Genomic DNA, 22,449 nt, shown 5'->3' on the forward strand with positions numbered 1-22,449 from the left:
TTGGATACAACCCAAAAAATGATAGAATGATCTCAATTCGAATTCAGGGCAAGCCATCTAACATCACAGTGATCTAAATATACGCCCAACCACAAATGCTGAAGAAGCTGAAGTAGAGCAGTTCTATGAGGATCTGCAGCACCTACTGGACAACACGCCTAAAAGAGATGTTATTTTTATCACAGGAGACTGGAATGCTAAGGTGGGCAGTCAAATGACACCTCGAATTACAGGTAAGTATGGCCTGGGAGAACAAAACGAAGCAGGACACAGGCTGATAGAATTTTGCCAAGACAATTCACTCTGCATAACAAACACTCTCTTCCAACAACCTAAGAGACGGCTTTATACATGGACTTCACCAGATGGACAACACCGAAATCAGATGGACTACATCCTTTGCAGCCAAAGGTGGCGGACATCTGTACAGTCGGTAAAAACAAGGCCTGGAGCTGACTGTAGTTCAGATCACGAACTTCTTCTTGCACAATTTAGGATCAGACTAAAGAGATTAGGGAAGACCCATAGATCAGCTAGATATGAGCTCACTAATATTCCTAAGGAATATGCAGTGGAGGTGAAGAATAGATTTAAGGGACTGGACTTAGTAGATAGGGTCCCGGAAGAACTCTGGACAGAAGTTGGCAGCATTGTTCAGGAGGCGGCAACAAAATACATCCCAAAGAAAGAGAAAACCAAGAAGGCAAAATGGCTGTCTGCTGAGACACTAGAAGTAGCCCAAGAAAGAAGGAAAGCAAAAGGCAACAGTGATAGGGGGAGATATGCCCAATTAAATGCAAAATTCCAGAGGTTAGCCAGAAGAGAGAAGGAATTATTTTTAAACAAGCAATGCGCGGAAGTGGAAGAAGACAATAGAACAGGAAGGACAAGAGACCTCTTCCAGAAAATTAGAAACATTGGAGGTAAATTCCAGGCAAAAATGGGTATGATCAAAAACAAAGATGGCAAGGACCTAACAGAAGAAGAAGAGATCAAGAAAAGGTGGCAAGAATATACAGAAAACCTGTATAGGAAGGATAACAATATCGGGGATAGCTTTGACAGTGTGGTCGGTGAGCTAGAGCCAGACATCCTAAAGAGTGAGGTTGAGTGGGCCTTAAGAAGCATTGCTAATAACAAGGCAACAGGAGACGACGGCATCCCAGCTGAACTGTTCAAAATCTTGCAAGATGATGCTGTCAAGGTAATGCATGCTATATGCCAGCAAATTTGGAAAACACAAGAATGGCCATCAGACTGGAAAAAATCAACTTATATCCCCATACCAAAAAAGGGAAACACTAAAGAATGTTCAAACTATCGAACAGTGGCACTCATTTCACATGCCAGTAAGGTAATGCTCAAGATCCTGCAAGGTAGACTTCAGCAGTTCATGGAGCGAGAATTGCCAGACGTACAAGCTGGGTTTAGAAAAGGCAGAGGAACTAGAGACCAAATTGCCAATATCCGCTGGATAATGGAAAAAGCCAGGGAGTTTCAGAAAAACATCTATTTCTGTTTTATTGACTATTCTAAAGCCTTTGACTGTGTGGACCATAACAAATTGTGGCAAGTTCTTAGTGGTATGGGGATACCAAGTCATCTTGTATGCCTCCTGAAGAATCTGTATAACGACCAAGTAGCAACAGTAAGAACAGACCACGGAACAACAGAATGGTTTAAGATTGGGAAAGGAGTACGGCAGGGCTGTATACTCTCACCCTGCCTATTCAACTTGTATGCAGAACACATCATGCGACAAGCTGGCCTTGAGGAATCCAAGGCTGGAGTTAAAATCTCTGGAAGAAACATTAACAATCTCAGATATGCAGATGATACCACTTTGATGGCTGAAAGTGAAGAGGAACTGAGGAGCCTTATGATGAAGGTGAAAGAAGAAAGTGCAAAAGCTGGTTTGCAGCTAAACCTCAAAAAAACCAAGATTATGGCAACCAGCTTGATTGATAACTGGCAAATAGAGGGAGAAAACGTAGAAGCAGTGAAAGACTTTGTATTCCTAGGTGCAAAGATTACTGCAGATGCTGACTGCAGTCAGGAAATCAGAAGACGCTTAATCCTTGGAAGAAGAGCAATGACAAATCTCGATAAAATAGTTAAGAGCAGAGACATCACACTGACAACAAAGGCCCGCATAGTTAAAGCAATGGTGTTCCCTGTAGTAACATATGGCTGCGAGAGCTGGACCATAAGGAAGGCTGAGCGAAGGAAGATCGATGCTTTTGAACTGTGGTGTTGGAGGAAAATTCTGAGAGTGCCTTGGACTGCAAGAAGATCAAACCAGTCCATCCTCCAGGAAATAAAGCCAGACTGCTCACTTGAGGGAATGATATTGAAGGCAAAACTGAAATACTTTGGCCACATAATGAGAAGACAGGACACCCTGGAGAAGATGCTGATGCTAGGGAGAGTGGAAGGCAAAAGAAATTGGGGCCGACCAAGGGCAAGGTGGATGGATGATATTCTAGAGGTGACGGACTCGTCCCTGGGGGAGCTGGGGGTGTTGACGACCAACAGGAAGCTCTGGCGTGGGCTGGTCCATGAAGTCACGAAGAGTCGGAAGCGACTAAACGAATAAACAACAACAAGCAATGTTTCTCATTTCAGGGAGAAAGGGAACGCTTAATAGGCCATTTTTGTATATGCTTCTAGGCACTCTTTATTGTGTGTGTGCATATATATTTCATTTCTGGCTTTATGACCCATCTTTTCTAGAGTTGCTCAAGTGGGGTTCTCCCCTCATTTTATTCCCAACAATCCTGTGTGATAAGTTGGGCTGAGAGAGTTTGCTAGAAGCCACCCAAGAAATGTCCATGTGGACTTAAGCCAGAGTAGACTTAAATCAGAGTATCTCCAGTGCTAGTCCAATATCTTACAGTAATCATTACACTTCATTGGTGTGTGCTTTCTCTCTCTCTCATTAGGTATAGTGAAAGAAAATGGGAAATAGTTGGTGTATAGGATACCTTTCGACTAGGTTAATTCATTATAATAAATCACAGTTGTTTTATTGTGGCATAGTGAATAAACCACCCCTCCATATACATACACCCTCCCATAAACAGTGTATAGTGCTATGTGTGAACTAAGCCTCTTTGTGCTTTGCTTGGTTTTTGTTTAGTGTGATAATTATTGTTCAGCAAGGATGACTAGCTATTTTGAACCAGGTCTACTGTAGCTGCTTGAAAAGCTGGCAGTTCAATGAGTTGTGCAAATGAGTTGCTCACCAAGTGCTGGGTAACACTGATGCCTTTCAGAGCTTTCAGGCAACTCTCCTAATGTGCTCAAGATTGACAGATTAGAATTCCAATAAAAATAATAAAGACAGACATTCTTGAGTTAATTCAATTCCTGGTCACTAGAGGGACACATCCATGCAGTTTTCTTGTTAACAATAGGGAAGGAGTTTGCTACTATCATCTTGTAGGATGTTTTCTACTCTACAGAACTGGAATTTCCTGGTGATTCCTATCTTAAGTATTAACCAGGCCTGAACTTGCTTAGCTTTGGAGCACCAATCGAAGCTCCAAGGCATTAGAAATGCTGTGCTAATTATAAAGGCCCACAGTATTCCTTGACCTTTTTATTATATGTTCCGTACTGAAAAATCCTTAGTGCTTTCTGCCCAACAGCTCATGATGAAAAGGTAGAACAGATAGCAGAAACTGCACTGAGTTTGGTATATTGCAAATGTTGACCTGTAATGAATTATTTGATCTATAATGATATTTGCTTTCTTTGTAATACATTAATGAATGCACTACTACTAGTAGTATAATGAGTAGTAGTACTAGTAGGATAGACATGGATTGTGTCATGAGCACTGATGGTGAGCAGGAGGGGGCCCCTATCCAGGGGGGGAAATGCATGCGTAGTAGCGAGGAATTGAGCAGTCATTCAAAGAGACACAGAACAGACCTGCCTTGACTTTTGGGGTTTATCTGTATGGGTTTTCTCACGCTTCTTCAGTTTGTTAGGATTTTCTATCTAATATAGCAGTAATAAAACACTAGAGACTTATTCCTCATCTCAGCGTGGTTCCTGACTGTTAGGACATCAATCCTAACAAACTCCACTACTCCCACTGAAAGAGGGAGGAAAGAAAAAAAAATTGGGGGGGGGGAAATGTCTTCAGAAAACCAGGAAATTTGGCAAGACATTCAACAACTGGCAGCAGCCTTGCAACAACACCAGCAACAAGTAGATCTCCAGATCAACACATTACAAGCAGCTGTGCTACAGCAGTTACAACAACCAGCTCCGATTAACCCACAACCGGCACCAACAGCAGCAGCAGCAGCTCCGCCAGTAGTCTTGAGATCCCAGGGCAGTTTACCAGAGAGGTTTGGAGGAGAAGCAGGACAGTTGAGAACCTTTCTCACACAGTGCACAATGTTTTTCGACAGCAGACCGGCAGAGTTCCCAACAGACTGAACCAGAGTCACTTTTATTTTAAGGCTGCTAAAGGGCCCAGCAGCCAAATGGGCTATTCCCATGGTGGAGAACAACGACCCAATTCTCAATGACTACCAGAATTTTCTGGCAGGGTTCCGAGCACACTTTGACGACCCGATCAGAGAGGTCACTGCCAGCCGGGAAATTCGGAAGCTCAAGCAAGGCAACAAGAGGGTGGGAATCTACATTGCTGATTTCAAGCTGTTAGCAGGAGATATGGACTGGAATGAGAGTGCTTTGAAAGACCAATTCAAACGGGCTGGATGAGGAAATAAAAAATGAATTAGTGCGCCAGGGAACACCAGCTACTTTAGAAGGTTTATATCAGCTGTCTGTGGTCATAGACGCCAGGCTAGAAGAGCTCAGACAGATGCAGCTGGGGAGAGGCAGGGGTTTCAGAGCGCTTCCAGGGTTTCCAGCTCTCTCTGCAGCATCTCTCTACTCAGGACCAGAGGAGCCAATGCAGATCAGGGCGAGCAGAAGGCTTACTTCCGTGGCTGAGAGGCAGAGAAGGAGAGAGAGCCCTCTGTTTCTACTGCGGAGCCCCGGGGCATATGGTGAGAGCTTGCCCAGCAAGAAACCAAGCAAATTCTGTAAGAGCCCCAGGGCAAGCAGCAGAACCAAGAGCCACCTCCACCTCTACTTCCAACCAGGGAAACTCCATTGGTCTCCTTCCACAGAGCTCAGCAGGGAGACCATCAATCGATTAAGAAGGGCTCATTCCAAGGATTCCAGGCAATCCTTTTTCTACTTACCAGTCATAATGCACATAAACCCAGAGCACCTTGTCAAGTTAGAGGCTCTCGTGGATTCCGGAGCTTCCACCAATTTTATTGATGTACAGACAGTACAAGACCTGAACATCCCGACCATGGAATTGCCACGTCCCATAGAAGTTGAGACCATTGACGGCCAGCCCCTCAAGGCAGGACTGATTCGAAGTTTCACAGAACCTTTGCAACTAACAACGGGAGACCACACTGAGTGGATCCAACTTTATGTTACTGCATCACTTAATGTGCCTATAATCCTGGGCACACCTTGGCTGAAGATCCACAACCCATTGTTGGACTGGACTACAGGAGCAGTCTCCTTCCCAGCTAAGGAATGCCAGCACCACAAGATTCAAGCCGCTCTTCTCTCTTCAGCAACCAACACGCTCACAGAAGCAGGGGGGGTCCAGTTGCCAGCCAACTCTGCAGATTTCGCAGATGTTTTCAACGAACAAGAGGCCACAGCACTACCCCCCCATGGGGACTGTGATTGCACTATTGAGTTGATACCAGTAGCCAAGATTCCAGCAAGGAAACAATATCCCATGTCCCCCAAGGAACTAGCCACCTTGAAAGATTACTTGGATTCTAATCTCCAAAAGGGTTTCATCTGACCTTCTACTTCCCCAGCATCTGTCATGAGTACTGATGGCGAGCAGGAGGGGGCCTCTATCCAGGGGGGAAAACGCATATGTAGTACTGAGGAATTAAGCAGCCATTCAAAGAGACACAGATCAGACCCGCCTTAACGTTTGGGGTTTATCTGTCTGGGTTTTCCCATGCTTCTTCAGTTTGTTAGAATTGTGTCTTATGTAGCAGTAATAAACACTAGAGACCTACTCCTCGTCTCAGCGTGATTCCTGACTGTTAGGACAGATCTGCTCCTACATTCTTCATACAAAAAAGCCTGACCCGTTGGCACCTGCAGCTCAGGAGGCACCCTTGAGAGTTGTTCATGATTTCAGCTTCCTCAATAAGGTCACAGTCAAAGAAAATTACCCACTCCCCTTAATAGCTGACCTGCTGGATTGCTTACAGAAAGCACGTATTTTTACTAGGTTGGACCTCAGGAATGCATACAATCTGATCTGGATGAAAGAGGGGCATGAATATCTGACTGCCTTCGATAGCAAGTATGGTAAATTTGAGTACCTTGTGGTCCCTTTTGGGTTGGTGAATGCGGCAGCATATTTTCCTGATTTATGAATCAAATTTTCTCTGATTTACTAGATAAATATCTGGTCATTTATCTAGATGACTTATTAATATTCTCTGAGGATGCTACAATTCATGTAACTCATGTACGTAATGTCTTACAAAGACTGAGAGAACAAGCTGTTTGCCAAGCTAGAGAAGTGTGCCTTCAATTTAACGGAATTACATTTCCTGGGCTATAGAATATCAACAGAAGGCATATCCATGGATCCTTCAAAGGTCCAGGCAATTCTCTCTTGGCAGCCCCCCTGCAATGTGAAAGATGTACAAAAATTCCTAGGATTCGCCAATTTTTATAGAAAATGTATACATAAATTTAGTGACAGGGCCAAGCCTCTCACACAGCTTTTGAAGAAAGGATCCAAATTCCTTTGGGGGGAGAGGGAGCAAGCAGCCTTCCAAGAATTTAAGCAACTCTTTGCATCCCAGCTGCTTTTAAAGCATCCTGGTCCCACGAAGCAATTCATAATGCATTCAGATGCTTCAGATTTTGCTATTGCTGCTGTTTTATTGCAATATACTGACAAAGCAGGGAAGACATTGCTTCCTTGTGCCTTTTTCTCTCGCACGCTCTCACCAGCAGAGAGAAACTATGATGTTTTTAACAAGGAGTTGCTGGCAATTAAAGCAGCATTTCAAGAATGGAGGCACTGGCTAGAAGGTGCAGCCTTTCCTGTGAAAGTTTGCACCGATCACAAGAATTTACAGCTTCTACAAAACGCCAGATCCCTCACCCCACGCCAAATCAGATGGAGCCAGTTTTTCTCCTGTTTCAATTTTGTTATTTCTTATATTCCCAGGGCTCAGAACCGTTTGGCAGATGCCTTGTCTCAATCCATTCAGGCAACCCCCGCTACTCACCAGGAGGTCCAGGCTACTATATTAAAACCTCACAACTTTGATCAATCTATGAGGGGGAACCAGACAGAGATTTTAGCAGCAGGCAGACAAGCAGAGGACCTATTTGCAAGGGTCAAAGCTCAGCAGCAACAGGACCCGTATGCCAGGGCCAGGATGGATGACCTCCAGAGGGGTCTACAAGTCACCGCATACCCATTTAATGTGGAAGCAGGAATCCTCTGGCATAGTGGGTGATTATACATTCCCCCCTCATTGAGGGAAGAAGTACTGAGACTTCGCCATGACCATCAAACGGCAGGCCACGGAGGTGTTTTCAAAACTCTCCATAGAGCTCTGAGAGACTACTGGTGGCCTAAGATGACTGTAGACATAAAGGGTTACGTTGCTTCTTGTCATACCTGTAGACGAGCCAAGCCTCTCCCAGGGAAGCCCACAGGACTCTTGCAACCCCTACCCACCCCCAGTGGGTCTTGGGATACAGTTTCCATGGATTTTGTCACTGATTTACTCCCGGTCCAGGGGCTGACTTCCATACTAGTGGTGGTGGACCTTTTCACTAAATTGGCGCATTTTATTCCTTGCAAGGGCCTCCCATCTGCACAAGCCACAGCACAGTTGTTTATAGACCATGTTTTTAGGTATAGAGGCATGATAAATCACTTGGTGAGTGACAGAGGCCCTCAGTTCACTTCCAGGTTCTGGAGGGCCCTTTTCCAGTCATTAGGGGTCCAGATCCACCTATCATCATCGCATCATCCTGCTAGTAATGGGCAAGCTGAGAAAATTAACCAATGGTTATAGCAGTATCTCAGGTGTTACACCACTTATCAGCAAGACAATTGGCCAGCCCTGCTCCCCATGGCAGAATTTACTTATAACAACTCTGTGCAGTCAGTTACCAAGATGTCTCCTTTCCAAGCACTCTATGGGGTTAGCCCTCGGGTGTTGCCCACCTCCTCCCAGCAGGGAACTGTTCCAGCCACGGCTGATTTTCTTAAAGAGCAACAAGCCGCACAGGAGTTGTTAAAGGAGCAGCTGAACAGGGCAAAGAGTGCTTACAAGAGAGCTGCAGATGCTCACAGACAAGAGGGGCCAGCGATTGTGGTAGGAGACAAAGTGTGGCTCTCTACCAAGTTTTTGACCTCTACCAGGCCTTCCAAGAAGTTGGACTCTAAGTTTATGGGCCCTTTCACTGTGGTGCAGCAGATAAATTCAGTGGCTTATCGTTTACAGCTGCCAGCATCCATGAAAGTCCATCCAGTGTTTCACAGAGCCTTGCTAGCCAAAGACCCTCCCGCAAGTGCCTTACGATTACAAATGCCCCCCCCCACCTCCAGTAATTGTGGATGGGGAGGAGGAATATGAAGTTGAGGAAATTCTGGACTCTAGGAGGAGGGGAAGGGGCATCCAATATTTAATACACTGGAAAGGGTACCCTGAGGAAGAGCGCAAGTGCGAAAATGCCAGAGATGTGCATGCACCAGCGCTGGTTCAACGATTCCATCAGCTTTTCCCTCACAAACCCAAGCCTCACACTCTACCAGAGATTCCTCACTTGGCTGAGCAAGCAGAGGAATCCCAAGCAGAGGAGTTCGTAAGTGGGCAACCTCCACCCCCACCAGAGGCTCTGAGGCCAGAGCGAGAGGAGGAGGGGGAGCTGCAGCCCTCCACCTCCAGCTTGCATTTCCCAAGGGGGAGGGGGGAAGAATCTTCTAATTATCTAGCTATTTTCCAGCAGCAGCCACCTGGGCCAGAAGCATTATCAGAACTGGAGAGCAGCAGTGATTCGTCCTTGGAGGAGTTTTCCTTTGAAGAATTTCCATTGTTGCCCAGTTCCCATGGGAGCTTGGAGGGGGAGATGGACTCTCATGAGACTTTGGAGGAAAGAAGGAACTCTGAAGAGGAGGGGGCTGAAATGGAATGTAAATCTGGAGGGGAGGGTGATGTCATGAGCACTGATGGTGAGCAGGAGGGGGCCCCTATCCAGGGGAGAAAAAGCATGCATAGTAGCGAGGAATTGAGCAGTCATTCAAAGAGACACCGAACAGACCCGCCTTGACTTTTGGGGTTTATCTGTATGGGTTTTCTCACGCTTCTTCAGTTTGGTAGGATTTTCTGTCTACTGTAGCAGTAATAAAACACTGGAGACTTATTCCTCGTCTCTGCGTGGTTCCTGCTTGTCAGGACAGATTGCAAAATGAAGGTATTTTCAGGGCTAGAAAAACATATACTAGTCATGAATAGACCTTTTCCTTTCTATATCAGCCATGGGTAGGCAGACAGCCTTGGGTGAAGAGAGTTCCCACGCCTGAACATCTGTTACTCTTGCCTAAGAAAAAGCAACGGCTTCATTGCCTAATCCTTGATTACAATTACCCATCAATCAAACCTCAATCAAATTATGCCAAAAAGAGTCGCATGTCCTAAGCTATAATTTCCTTAACCATAATTGTTTTTATAAATCACAAGGCTGAGTCACACAATACCCTAAATCATAAACCCTGTGTAAAATTCTGACACAGTTGACTCAATAAAATTCTGACTCAGGCATCCAGATGAAATGCAGATTTCAGATTTATTGATGTGTACAGATGTTAAGCAAAAAGCCACGACTAAAAAAGTTCTCACACAGCTACCTGATAAAAGACACATAGGCACGTCAAAACCTCCTCCACACTCCCCCCCCCTCTTTTCCCTTAACAGTACAGCATTCCACTCCTGGCTGGCTGGTACGACCTTGGATTTCTTCTCACTCTCAACAACTTTCTCCCCCCCATCCAGAGCTTGAGATTTGTTGCTTCAATGGCAGAGAACACAATCAACAGATCTAACAATTCTTTGATTGTGGGTTCTGACATACTGCGTCTCCTGAAAAAGAAGGATATCTAATATGATTAATACAAAGAAATTATCAAGCAAAACAATTAAGGTTTAGACTTGCTAGAATACTTTGCATGAAACTCATTTACAAGATCTGGAGCCCTCACATGACAGCTATCCACCCACTCATGGTCCTGAAAATGTTTCCACTGGATTAGATATTGAAGTTTGCCCCGATGTTTTCTGGAGTCTAAAATTTCTTTCACCTCAAAATGCTGTTCTCCATTGATCATGAGGGGAGCTGGTGCTGGGGTTTCAGGATGCAGTTGAGGAGCTTCATGCAGACGTTTCAGAAGGCTGCAATGAAAGACAGGATGGATCCTTTTCAGATTTGGGGGGAGTTTTAGCCTCACAGTTACTAGGTAGATGATTTGTTCAATTTCAAAGGGTCCCACAAACTTCGGGCCTAGTTTTTGAGACTGCTGCAATGATGTTAAATTTTTCTAGACAAATATATTTTCTTTCCCACCTTAAATTTCCATTCTGGAGACCTTTTGTTGTCAGCGTATTTTCTGTAACTTTCCTTGGCCTTTTCAAGCGTTGTTTGAATTACTGGCTATTGGGCACATATCTGTTTCATCCACTCGCTAACAGCATGGGATACAGATGGTTGCTGTGGTAGTTCAGGGGTGGGTACAAAGTCTTGGCCATGTAGTACTTGGAAAGGAGACAGTCCTGTACTTTGGTGAATAGAATTGTTGTAAGCAACCTCAGCAAAGGGCAATAAATCCACCCAGTTATCTTGTTGATAACTTATGTAACATCTTAAGAATTGCTCTAAAGTAGAGTTCAATCATTCACAAGCTCCGGCCAATTCCGGATGATGCGAAGATGATAAGGCTTGGGTAGACTCCACCTCTCTGATAAATGATCTCCAAAATTGGGAAGTATACTGGGGCCCCCGATCACTCACAATCCTATTGGGTATGCCATGTAGGCAGTACACATGCTGAATAAAGAGCTTTGCTAGCTGTTCTGCAGTTGGCATACCTGCACATGGTCCAGTTGTTGCTTAGGAAATACAGTGTCTGCTACCTCTTTCTTTTGGCTATTATGTTGGGGAAGGCGCAACAGTGCATCTGCCAAAAAAATTTTCCCCCAGGGAGATACTTAAAAATGAAATTGAATCTGCTGAAAAACTGTGCCCACCGTATTTGCTTGGCAGTTAGTCACCCCCTTGTTTTTAAAGCTTCCAAATTCTTATGATCAGTCCACACTTCAAAAGGTTGTGCAGCCCCCTCCAATAGGTGTCTCCAAGTTAACAGAGCCCAGCGCACAGCAAATGCTTCCTTTTCCCAAACATGCCACCTGCGTTCTATTTCACTAAACTTTTTTGACAAATAGGCATGTGGCTGCAACTCCCCCTTTACATTTTCCTGCAACAACACTGCTCCAATTGCAACTTCCAATGCATTGGCCTGAATGACAAAGGGTTTAGTGGGATTGGGATGACACAGGATTGGTTCAGCAGTGAACAACTGCTTTAAATTGTCAAATGCTGCCTGGCATTCGGGAGTCCACTTTAGCAATGCCCCGGGGCTTTTAGTCCTTTTTGCTTCTCTGATCCCTTTCATCTTTAATAACTCAGTCAGTGGTAATGCAATTTGCGCAAATCGTGGGATGAACTAAGGGTAGAAATTTGCGAACCCTAGGAAACTTTGTAATTGTCTCCTAGTTTTAGGGGCCGCCCATTCTAACACATCTGTGACTTAAGTGGGATCCATCTCGATGCCCTTTTCAGGCACACTATACCCCAAATAATCCAGCTGGTTCTTATGGAATTCACACTTAGACAGTTTAGCATACAACTTAGCATCCCTCAATTTTTCCAGCACCTTGAGCACCAGCTGTATGTGCTCTTGTTCACTTTCTGTATAGATTAAAATGTCATCGAGATACACCAAACAACCTTTGTACAAATGTTCATGTAACACCTCATTTATCAACTGCATGAATACTTCAGGACCCACCTTCAACCCAAATGGGAGAACCAGGTACTCATAGCTCCCCAAAGGGCAATTAAAAGCAGTCTTCCACTCATCCCCTTCTCGAATTCACACTCTGAAATACACATCCCTTAGGTCCAACTTTGTGAAGATCTTCCCCTTTGACAAATGAGACAATAAGTCCTTCATTAGGGGCAAAGGATACTGGTTTGAACTGCAAAGGCCATTCAGGCCTCTGTAATCGGTGCATAATCTCAAAGACCCATCTTTCTTTGTTCTGAAAAGCACCGGTGCAGCCAAGGGAGAATTGGCTGGGCAAATAAATCCCCTTGCCATATTCTTGTCTATGAACTTCCATAGCACTTTCTGTTCTTTCAAAGACATAGCGTACATTTTGGGTTTGGGGAGCTTCGCTCCTGATTCAATTTCTATCGCACAGTCTGTCTTTCGATGGGGGGGTAGTTGATCACATTCAGCCTCTCCAAACACCTCCTTTAAATCCCGGTAGGGTTCGGGAATTAATTCCTCGTCAATTGTTGCAACCCTCTCCACCTCTGTTGACACAGCAGCCAATTTCCCGATGGCCTCCCTTGCTTCTTCCTCCAATTCTCCCATGTACAGTCCATCTTTAAATTGAATGCTTCTGGCCACCCAATCTACTTGGGGGTTGTGAGCCTTCAGCCAAGGCACTCCCAATATTATTGAATAATTAGCTATGGCTACGATTATAAATCAGAGAATCTCTCAGTGAGTGCCCACTCTCATTTCCACTTCCTCAGTACAGAGCATTGCAGGGCCCCCAGTAGCCTCAGAGCCATCCAGTTGGTTAACACTATAGGCTCCTTCAATTTCTGGACTTTCAACCCCAGCCCATTTACTATTGCAGGGTGAATCAAACATTTAGCACACCCCAAGTCCACCAGCACATTTAAATCTGCGCTCTTATTTTTTTCCTTAACTGCACCCCCCACCACCACCATGCCATTATCTCCACTCACCACTGTTCTGTCACACCCCTTCTGTCCAGCCTGGCTGCTGGCGCCCATGAAGACAGGCCTTAGTCATTTCCCACCGGCGACTGGGTTTCATCTGAGGAATCCACCTCAGAGGCCTCTGAACTGATGACCAACTGCAGCACTTCACTGGCCACTGCTGCTTGTCCCTTAGTGACAGGAGTCTTGGTTGGCTTGGGCTTTGACTTTGGCGATGGGGTGGGGGGTCAGCTGGAACAATCCACAGCTCAATGGCCTCTTTGCCCACATTTAAAACATAATCCTTTCTTCAATTGATGTTCCTTTTCCTCATCCCAAGTTCTTCTCAATGACGCCCTTCGGGCTATGCCCCCCCATGGGGCTGGTTTCTTGATAGGCACTTGAATCTGTTGTTGCTTCTTTAAGTGTATTTGCTGAGCCTCCACCATCCCAGCCAGACAAATCCATTCTTTTAAGGTCTCTGGTTCGCCTCTGGCCAGGCATCGGTCTAGGATGTCAGGCTGTAATCCATTCTGGAAAAATTCCACCTTAAGCAACTCTGGCCAGTCAATTAGATTCCCTGCTAGGCTTCTAAATTCCATAGCATACTTTGTCACTGACCGATTCCCTTGCCTCAGGAACTGTAAACTGGCTTTACCTTTTATCCGGGTGAAAGGGTCTTCAAACTGGTCTCTTAGAGCCATCATAAAGTCATCAAAATTCCGCAGCTCTGGGGCCCTGGTGTCATGCAAAGCTACCAACCATTTGGAGGCTTCTGCTTCCAGATGCATGGACACGTATCTAACTTTTGCTCCCTCAGAACGAAAACTGTCCCCAAATTCCTCCATAAACCCACTCACATGCACCAGGAAGCATGCCAACTCATTTGGGTCCCCTCCAAACTTCACCTTCAGGTCATGGAATGCTTTCGGGCTCCTGGAATGTCACCTTTGTCTTGGTGCTGGCTGGATCTGAACTCGCCTCCTTGCCTGCTGACCTGTTGGTGGAGTTGGCCCTGCTGCTTCCTCTCCCTCCTCTTGGGAAGGCTCTGACTCTCCCGATTCATCCCCCAACCCAGCTGCTGACAGACCGGTCTCTGGGGTTGGTGTTGATCGGGTTAGATGACTCACTAGGCTGTCCACCAAAACTTTCAAGCTGGCTATTGTAGTTGCCACGGACTGCATTTCATGCTCCAGTCTCATTAGCCTCCAGTCGGTCATTAGGTCTCGGCTCCTTACTTCCTGTTGAGTAGACCTCCATCTCGCTGGTGTTCGCTCCATTCCATCTCCTACCCCAAATGTCCAGCCAGGCTTGGATTTACACAAGAGCTCCTTTCCCTCGTGCTCCTCAGAATCTGGGGAGGGAGGTTGGCCAGCTGGGAGCTTTCGAGCCTTCAGCTTGGTCCCCTTCTCCTTGACTTTCCCTCAAGCTCTTGTAGTTATCGAGGTCCCAGCCACTGCTTCCTCCTCTGCCATTGGCCTCTCCGACTTGGCCCGCTCGGTTTCTTCCATTTCAGCCAAATGGAACAGGGAAACGTTGGCTTTCCTCAGAGATGAATTCTCTGGGTAAAGCTGTATGATTTTTAGTTGTGGCTTTATGTAAAGTTCTGACACAGTTGACTCAGTAAAATTCTGACTCATGCATCCAGATGAAATGCAGATTTCAGATTTATTGATGATGTGTACAGATGTTAAGCAAAAAGCCACGACTAAACATGTTCTCACACAGCTACCTGATAAAAGACACATAGGCATGTCAAAACCTCCTCCACGCTCCCCCCCCCCTTTCCCTTAACAGTCCAGCATTCCACTCCTGGCTGGCTGGTACGACTTTGGATTTCTTCTCACTCTCAACAACCCCCCCCCCAATCCGGAGCTTGAGATTTGTTGCTTCAGTGACAGAGAACACAATCAACAGATCTAACAACTCTTTAATTGTGGGTTCTGACACCCTGATTTACAAGTTACAGGGGCTATATTAACAAATTATGCTGAACTAGAATCAAACACATTGCATTATTCTTGTAAACTGGTCCAAGTGTACAAAATTCAGCCTACATAACCTGATTCTATTAATCAAGGTTCATAGAACCATAGTATATATGACATGGAAGGAACTTAGAGGTTATCTTGTCCAACTCTCCATTTAGTGACGAAGTTCACTAAACCCTCCCCAACAGATGGCTAGCTAGCTCCCATCTGAAAATTTCCACTGAGAAGGAAGCCATCATTTTTCTCAACAGACTGTTCCACAGTTTAAGAAGTTTGCAGTCAGAAAATTCCTTCTCATAGTCAGACTGAATCTCCTTTTTTAAATTTCAACCCAATTGTTCTGGTTCTCTGGGGCAATACAGAATGTCCACTTATGTGTAACAATCCTTCAGATATTTGAAGACAGCAATCATAACTTTCCTTCAGTCTTCTCTTTTGCAAGCTAAGCTTTCACTATTCCTCATATGACTTAGTTTCCAAGTCTCTTGCCATTCTGCTAGTTTTCATCTGAACCTGCTCCAGCTTCTCCATCCTACTTTGAAGTGCACTGTAAGATTGCATTGGTCTTTTTGCTGTTGCATCACACTGCTTGTTTAGCTGATGATCAGTAATATTTCTGTATACTTCTTATACAGTCACCAATCCCCAATCCTCTTTCTGTGCATTTGATTTTTCCTATCAAAGTGCAGGACATCACACTTGCTACCATATATCATAATCCTACAGTACTGGTTTTGGCTCCATTTTCTGCCCTGTCAAGCTCATTTTGAATTGTGATTCTGTCTTCCTAATCACTTATAAAACTGTTGAATAGCACTGAGGCAAGGAGAGACTATAGGACTCCAACTGACACTTCCCTTCTGTTGACATAGAACTCTTTATGAGCACCATTTAGGTGTTTTTATTCAAGCAGTTGCAAATCTACTGGGCTGTAGTATCTTCTAACCCATTTATATCAATCTTTTTACAAGGATATAATGAAAGACTATCAGATACTTTAGTGAAATCCAGGCACATTACGTCCACAGCAGCATTCCCTTGATCTATCAAACTGGTCATACTATCATGAAAAAAATAAAGGTTCTCGCATGACTTCTTTTTGGCAAACCCTTACTAACTCCTGATAATAGCATAATTTTTTAAGCACTCGCAGGTTTGACAGTATCTTCTGGCACCTTGTCTGATGCAAATATTTACATGGTGTGTAGTTTCCCAGGTCTTCCATTTTCCCAATTCTGAATATTGGAACTATGTTTTCTTTTCTTCAGTGTTCTAACATCTCGTTAGTTCTCTGGGAGCTTTCAAAGAATACAGTTGGTGCTGCTGAAATCATTTTTCCCAGCACCTTCAGCACCCTGCAATGTACTTTGACTGGCCCCAGGGACTTGAATTTATTTCAGGCAGCAAATTCTACCTTTATCAGTCCTAAGCTGTGCCTCCTTACTTACTTGATCATAGCTGGAAGCTCTCCCTCCCTCTTTTGAGAGAATAAAAGTAAAATCTTCTTCAGGTTGAGCTTAAGTATTGCTAAATTGATGGACATGTCTATGTTGGTTTCATGAGAACAATATGGAAGTGGTTTGCCATTGCCTTCCAAGACCTTTCCAACTTCCAAGTCCAACCTGTCTATTATTAATCAAATTTATATAGCCACCCATCTCAGTACTTGATTCTGGGCATTCACAAGCAGTTAAAACAATGTAAAAACAACAAAACAGTACAACAATTTAAGAAATGGTAAAAACCACATAAAGCTATATAAAACCTGTATAACAAAATACATAGCCAAGGTAAATATGTACATCCATCCATAATTGTAGTACAACCACTGCACAAGCTCTACCCTACTCCTGGGTCCCCATTCCCATTGGCAAAACCACGTTTTCAGGGCCTTGCACAAAGCCAATAGGGTCAGGGCCAATATAGCCTTGGGATGAAAAAAAAAAAGATATAAAGGAAGAGCTAAGCAATTCTGCTTTCTTTCTAACTCCCATAAACTAGGTTTTGACAGTCTTACATATGAACTCACCATTGTCTTAAGTGACATATAATTTTTCAAATGAACACTAAACCATCTGTCAGGGATGGTTTCATTAGGTTCCTTGCACTGATCAGGAGGTTGGTCTCAACCTGCATGGCTGCTTCCCACAGAATCCCATTCTATGGATCTACAACTTCTTATCATTTGAACTGCCAGGAATATCTAACAGGTCAACTTGGGCAGAAAGTTTATAAAATACCCAATAAAAACCTGTGGTCTTGGTCCATCCTGATCCATTCACTCATCATCAGAGGCTTCTGAAAGCTATGCTCATGATTTTCAAAATTCTAGGACATCTTGCTTTCCCACTTTGTGGGTTGAACGCTCCAGTAAATATAGCATCAGGACCATTAGTGAAGTAATGTGAATGTTATTAGTAGGTTTGTCATCTAATAAAGATTACTCATTTATGTGGTGGTTTAATTACATGTATGCAATATTTTATATAACTATAGTCAGTATTTATTGAATAAAGTATTGAACTTGAACTATAACTTAAATCCGTATTCTTTTCAGTCATCCATTCTAAACGATACCCAGTCTATAAAGGTAACAATACAACCAGCTCAGCTCTGCTTAAAAGAGCTAAACACTTAAAAAAAATACAGATGTTCCAGACTCAATCTGTCCTGAAAGATGAATTTTATAGAGAAAGCATAATGGTACTACAGGGCTCTTTAGTTTAATATTAAAGATTATTGAGAGAGGAATATTACAGATAGATAGATAGATAGATAGATAGATAGATAGATAGATAGATAGAGTACATCAGTGAACAGAGTGCAGAAAACTGATGGGGGATGCATCTTCTTCCAGTTTTATTTTATTAGAATTCAGCATTCTCCATTAAACTTATCTATAAAATTATTATGAAGTAGACATATACACTTTCTTGGCATCTTTCAGTCTTAAAAATCAGACATCCAATGAATTTGACACTAGATTAGATTATCTAAATTTAAAGTGCAAATGATGATTTCCCATAGAATTATGATACACCCCTTGTGTGCCACCCCTGGGTGGGATGTGTGGACTACAGAGGCTACAGAAAAATGGGGTACACGTTGATCTTCTCTGCACGTGCCATTAGTTTCTTGCTAAAGTTTCTAACTCATATGGCTTTTTTAAAATAAAATGACTAGGCACATTCATGGATGAAAGGCTATTTACATAAATTAAATAAGTTCTTCATAAACAGTAGAAGATGGTATGACTAGCAGATAATGATGTATTGCTTGGTCCTATTATTAGTATTGCCTAAGCAAATATACAAACATAGAATATATATGCAAATAAGCACCAGTCCGTTGTAGAAGGAGCTCCTTGTATCTATAAAGGTTGTTGGAAAGTTTGCTAAGAAGTTTCCTGCAGCCTGGGTTCACACATTACTCTTAAACCAGAATAGGGGGATTGGTTTTATCTTAATGTGAACTGTGGACCCAGCTTCGTTGCTTATTCAACAGTCCAGGCCTTAAACAAAACATGGCTTAGGATATGTGAACTTGGACCTGATTCATAGGTACGCTATGAATAGTAGAAAAGTAGAGGAATAGATAGGAATTAGGAAATATCCATAATAATTATGCAGGTTGTCCAGAAGCGGAGACTATGGTATGCAGGTTAATAGTGTGGATGTATTTGGGACTGAATTATCTTACAGCACCACCTACTGTGCTTTTGGCCAAGCTACAAGTATTTGTTGTTCAGTTGCTTCCTTGTGGGATGTCATTTTGCCAAAATTGTCTGTCACTAACTGCTTCATTGTAAGCTCATGCTTGCGCCACAGAATCACAGAGTTGGAAAGTACCTCTGAGACTATCTGATCCAGCATTCTGCATGGTGCAGGATTTGCTAATGTATTTTGGACAGATGGCTATCCAGCCTCTATTTGAAGACCTCCCATGAAGGGAAACATTCCACTTCATGAGGCAGCTTATTGGTGAACAGCTGTTCCTAATTTCTCATCTGAATCTACTTCCTTGTAATTTCAACACACTGCTTCTGGTCCTGCCCTCCCAGTGACAGAATAAGTCTGCTCCCTTTAATATATTTGCTGCTATTATATCTCTCCACAGTCTTTTCTTCTGCAGGCTAAACATACCCAGTTCCTTTAACCATTTTACACTGGAACTTTATTATTTATTTATTAAACAGATTTATAAGGCCGCCCAACTCACACATGGTCACTCTGGGCAGCTTACAGAATTAAAAACCATAAAAACACAATAGACACCCCCTGGCAGCAGCAAACATATTCATACCAGCCACTTGATTGGCTCCGAAGCTTGGGGTCCCCAGGCCCGTTGACAGAACCACAGTCTTCAGGGCCTTCCAGAACAGGAGTGAGGAAGGGGCCAAAGTTATATCTGGGGGAATGATGTTCCAAAGAGAGGGGGCCACTACAGAGAAAGCCCTTTTCCTTGATCCCACTAGATGTACCTCCCTAACTGAAGGGACCCTCAACATTCCCTGTCTCCCCGCTCTGGTGGGCTGGGTGGATGTAACTGGGAAGGCAGTTCTGCAAATTGATTTCTAGTCCCTCATGATCCTGTAAGTAGTTCTCCTCTGAATTCCCTTGAGTTTGTTGATGTCCTTTTTAAACTGAGATGTCCTTTTTAGTCTGTGATGCCCAGAACTGGACACAATATTCCAAGTGGGGTCTCATCAAGGCAGAGTAGAATCTATTAGATGGCTTTCTCCTAATTTCCTTTGTTTTTTAAAAAGTTATTTATATTTTTGTTTTGATTCTCTTATTTGGTAAACTGTCCAGAGTTGTGACAGATTGGGGGCAGCCTTTAAATTTCATAAACAAAATAAAACAAAACAAAAAAATTACAATCTGTGACCTGTATTCTGTGTTCCCATTAATACATCCTAAAATAGCATTTGTTTTTTTAGCAGCTGCATCACACTGTTGGCTTATATTCAACTGGGGATCTACTAGAACACCCAGATCCTTTTTACCTGTACTACTGTCAAATCTAGTAACATATGGCTGCGAGAGCTGGACCATAAGGAAGGCTGAGAGAAGGAAGATAGATGCTTTTGAACTGTGGTGTTGGAGGAAAATTCTGAGAGTGCCTTGGACTGCAAGAAGATCAAACCAGTCCATACTCCAAGAAATAAAGCCAGACTGCTCACTTGAGGGAATGATATTAAAGGCAAAACTGAAATACTTTGGCCACATAATGAGAAGACAGGACACCCTGGAGAAGATGCTGATGCTAGGGAGAGTGGAAGGCAAAAGGAAGAGGGGCCGACCAAGGGCAAGATGGATGGATGATATTCTAGAGGTGACGGACTCGTCCCTGGGGGAGCTGGGGGTGTTGACGACCGACAGGAAGCTCTGGCATGGGCTGGTCCATGAAGTCACGAAGAGTCGGAAGCGACTAAACAAACAACAACTGTCAAATCAGGTCTCTCCCATGCTATACCAATACAAATCATTTTTTTTCTGCCCAAATTTGCAACTTTACATTTCTCCCCGTTAAATTTCTTCCTGTCCATTTTGACCCAACATTCAAGCCTGTCTAGATCTTTTAAAATGAACTCTTTCTAAACTGTTAGTCACTTTTCCTTGTTTGTACCATCTGCAAATTTGGTAATTGTCCCCTCAACCCTTTTATCCAGGTCATTAATAAATATGTAGAACAGCATAAGGCTCAGGAAAAAGCTCCTTGATTGTACTCTCCAGTCTGATGTGAACCCATTTACGAGTTTAGCTTGAGTGTGATCATTCAGCCAATTGTGAATCCATGTAACAGTTGAATCATCTAGCCTATAATTTACCATTTTATTAATGAGAATATTGTGTAAAACTTTGTCAAATGCTTTGCTGAAGCCAAAGTACACTATGTTCACAGCAGCATACCCTGGATCTACTAAGCAAGTACTCTGTAAAAAAGGAAGATAAGGTTAATTAGCATGACTTATATGTGACAAACCCATGCTGGCTCTTTTTAACTGTTATACTCATATCCTAGTGCTCACAACTATGCTATTTAAAAGTCTGCTTGAGGACCTTGCCAGTATGAATGTCAAGCTCATATGTCTGTAATTTTTCAGGACCTCCTTTTCCCTTGTTTGAAGATGGGACAACATTTGTACTCCTCCAGACTTCTGGAACTTTACCAGATCTCCAGGAATTCTCAAGAGATTAAACAAATCTTTGTTTAGCAGTTCTGTAATCACCTCTGCTAGTTTCTTCAGTCTCCTAGGATGTACATTTGTACTGTAACCTTCCTGACACAATCCTTACAATTTCTGGCAACTGTCTTGTATCATTTTTTGGCTGTACATGCCTTCATCCATTGCCTATATATGTCCCTTTTTCTTTTCAGCACTTTAGAAAGCTCTTTGTCCACATTGGTCTGTTTAGATGCCTTATTGGCTAGTTTTGAAGCTATCAGATATTGCTTGCTGCAAGTATTTAATCAGTTCTATTATTACAACAAGTCACTTGCAAACCATGCTTTTTTTTCTTTTTTTACACCAGAGAACCCAATGTAGGACCACTGCCTAGCATAGCAACAATTGGCTCAGCTGCTGTGATGTCACATCTGAATGTCGTGTATGATCTTGGAAGCTTTGGTCCAGACAACTGGGTTCTTAGGGGTAGGAAAGATGAAGTTATTCCCAGCTGGGGAAGAAATGGTTAACTGAAGATGACTCCACTAAAAGCAGAGCCAACAACCACATTGGAATGAAGACCTGGCAAGTAGACCGGCTCTTTGTAATTCCTCTCCTGACAAAGAGAGGACTTGAGGTTGTGCACAAGTGCTCCAGACAGTTGCTCCTCATGAGGAGACCACAAGACAGTTTCTGGTGGATTTAGAGCTCTGGGAGGTGAGGGAATAGCCACCTTGCTCAAACCACAATCTGTGCCTTCAAAAGGGCACTAGGTTCACATATTTCCTTTTTTAATCACTTTCAGAAATTGCTTGTTAACTGCTTTTCAGCTATTAGGAACCTTTGGATTGACAAGTCTGAAAACATCAGACTTGAGTTTCATTCAATCCTTAGTGAAGTTTTAAATACAAGTTTAAGGACTTAAACTTTTTTTTTTCTGGAATAAACGGCAAAAAAGTGAGTGTAACTTTCCAAAATCTAAGTTCTAAATGGACTAAGGGTCCAGATGGATTTGAAATAAGGTTTTGGAATTAATTATAAGAATCCTTCCTGTGGGAAAATGCTTTTGTTTTGAATTTTTAAAAAAAACATAGGATGGGACTTTGAAGGTTGGACACTAGAGGGAACTAAAGATTACAATTAAAGGAGAAGAACACTTGGATTTTACTT

Source organism: Candoia aspera, chromosome 1 (genome assembly GCF_035149785.1).
Source record: "Candoia aspera isolate rCanAsp1 chromosome 1, rCanAsp1.hap2, whole genome shotgun sequence".
NCBI classification, from domain to species: domain Eukaryota; kingdom Metazoa; phylum Chordata; class Lepidosauria; order Squamata; family Boidae; genus Candoia; species Candoia aspera.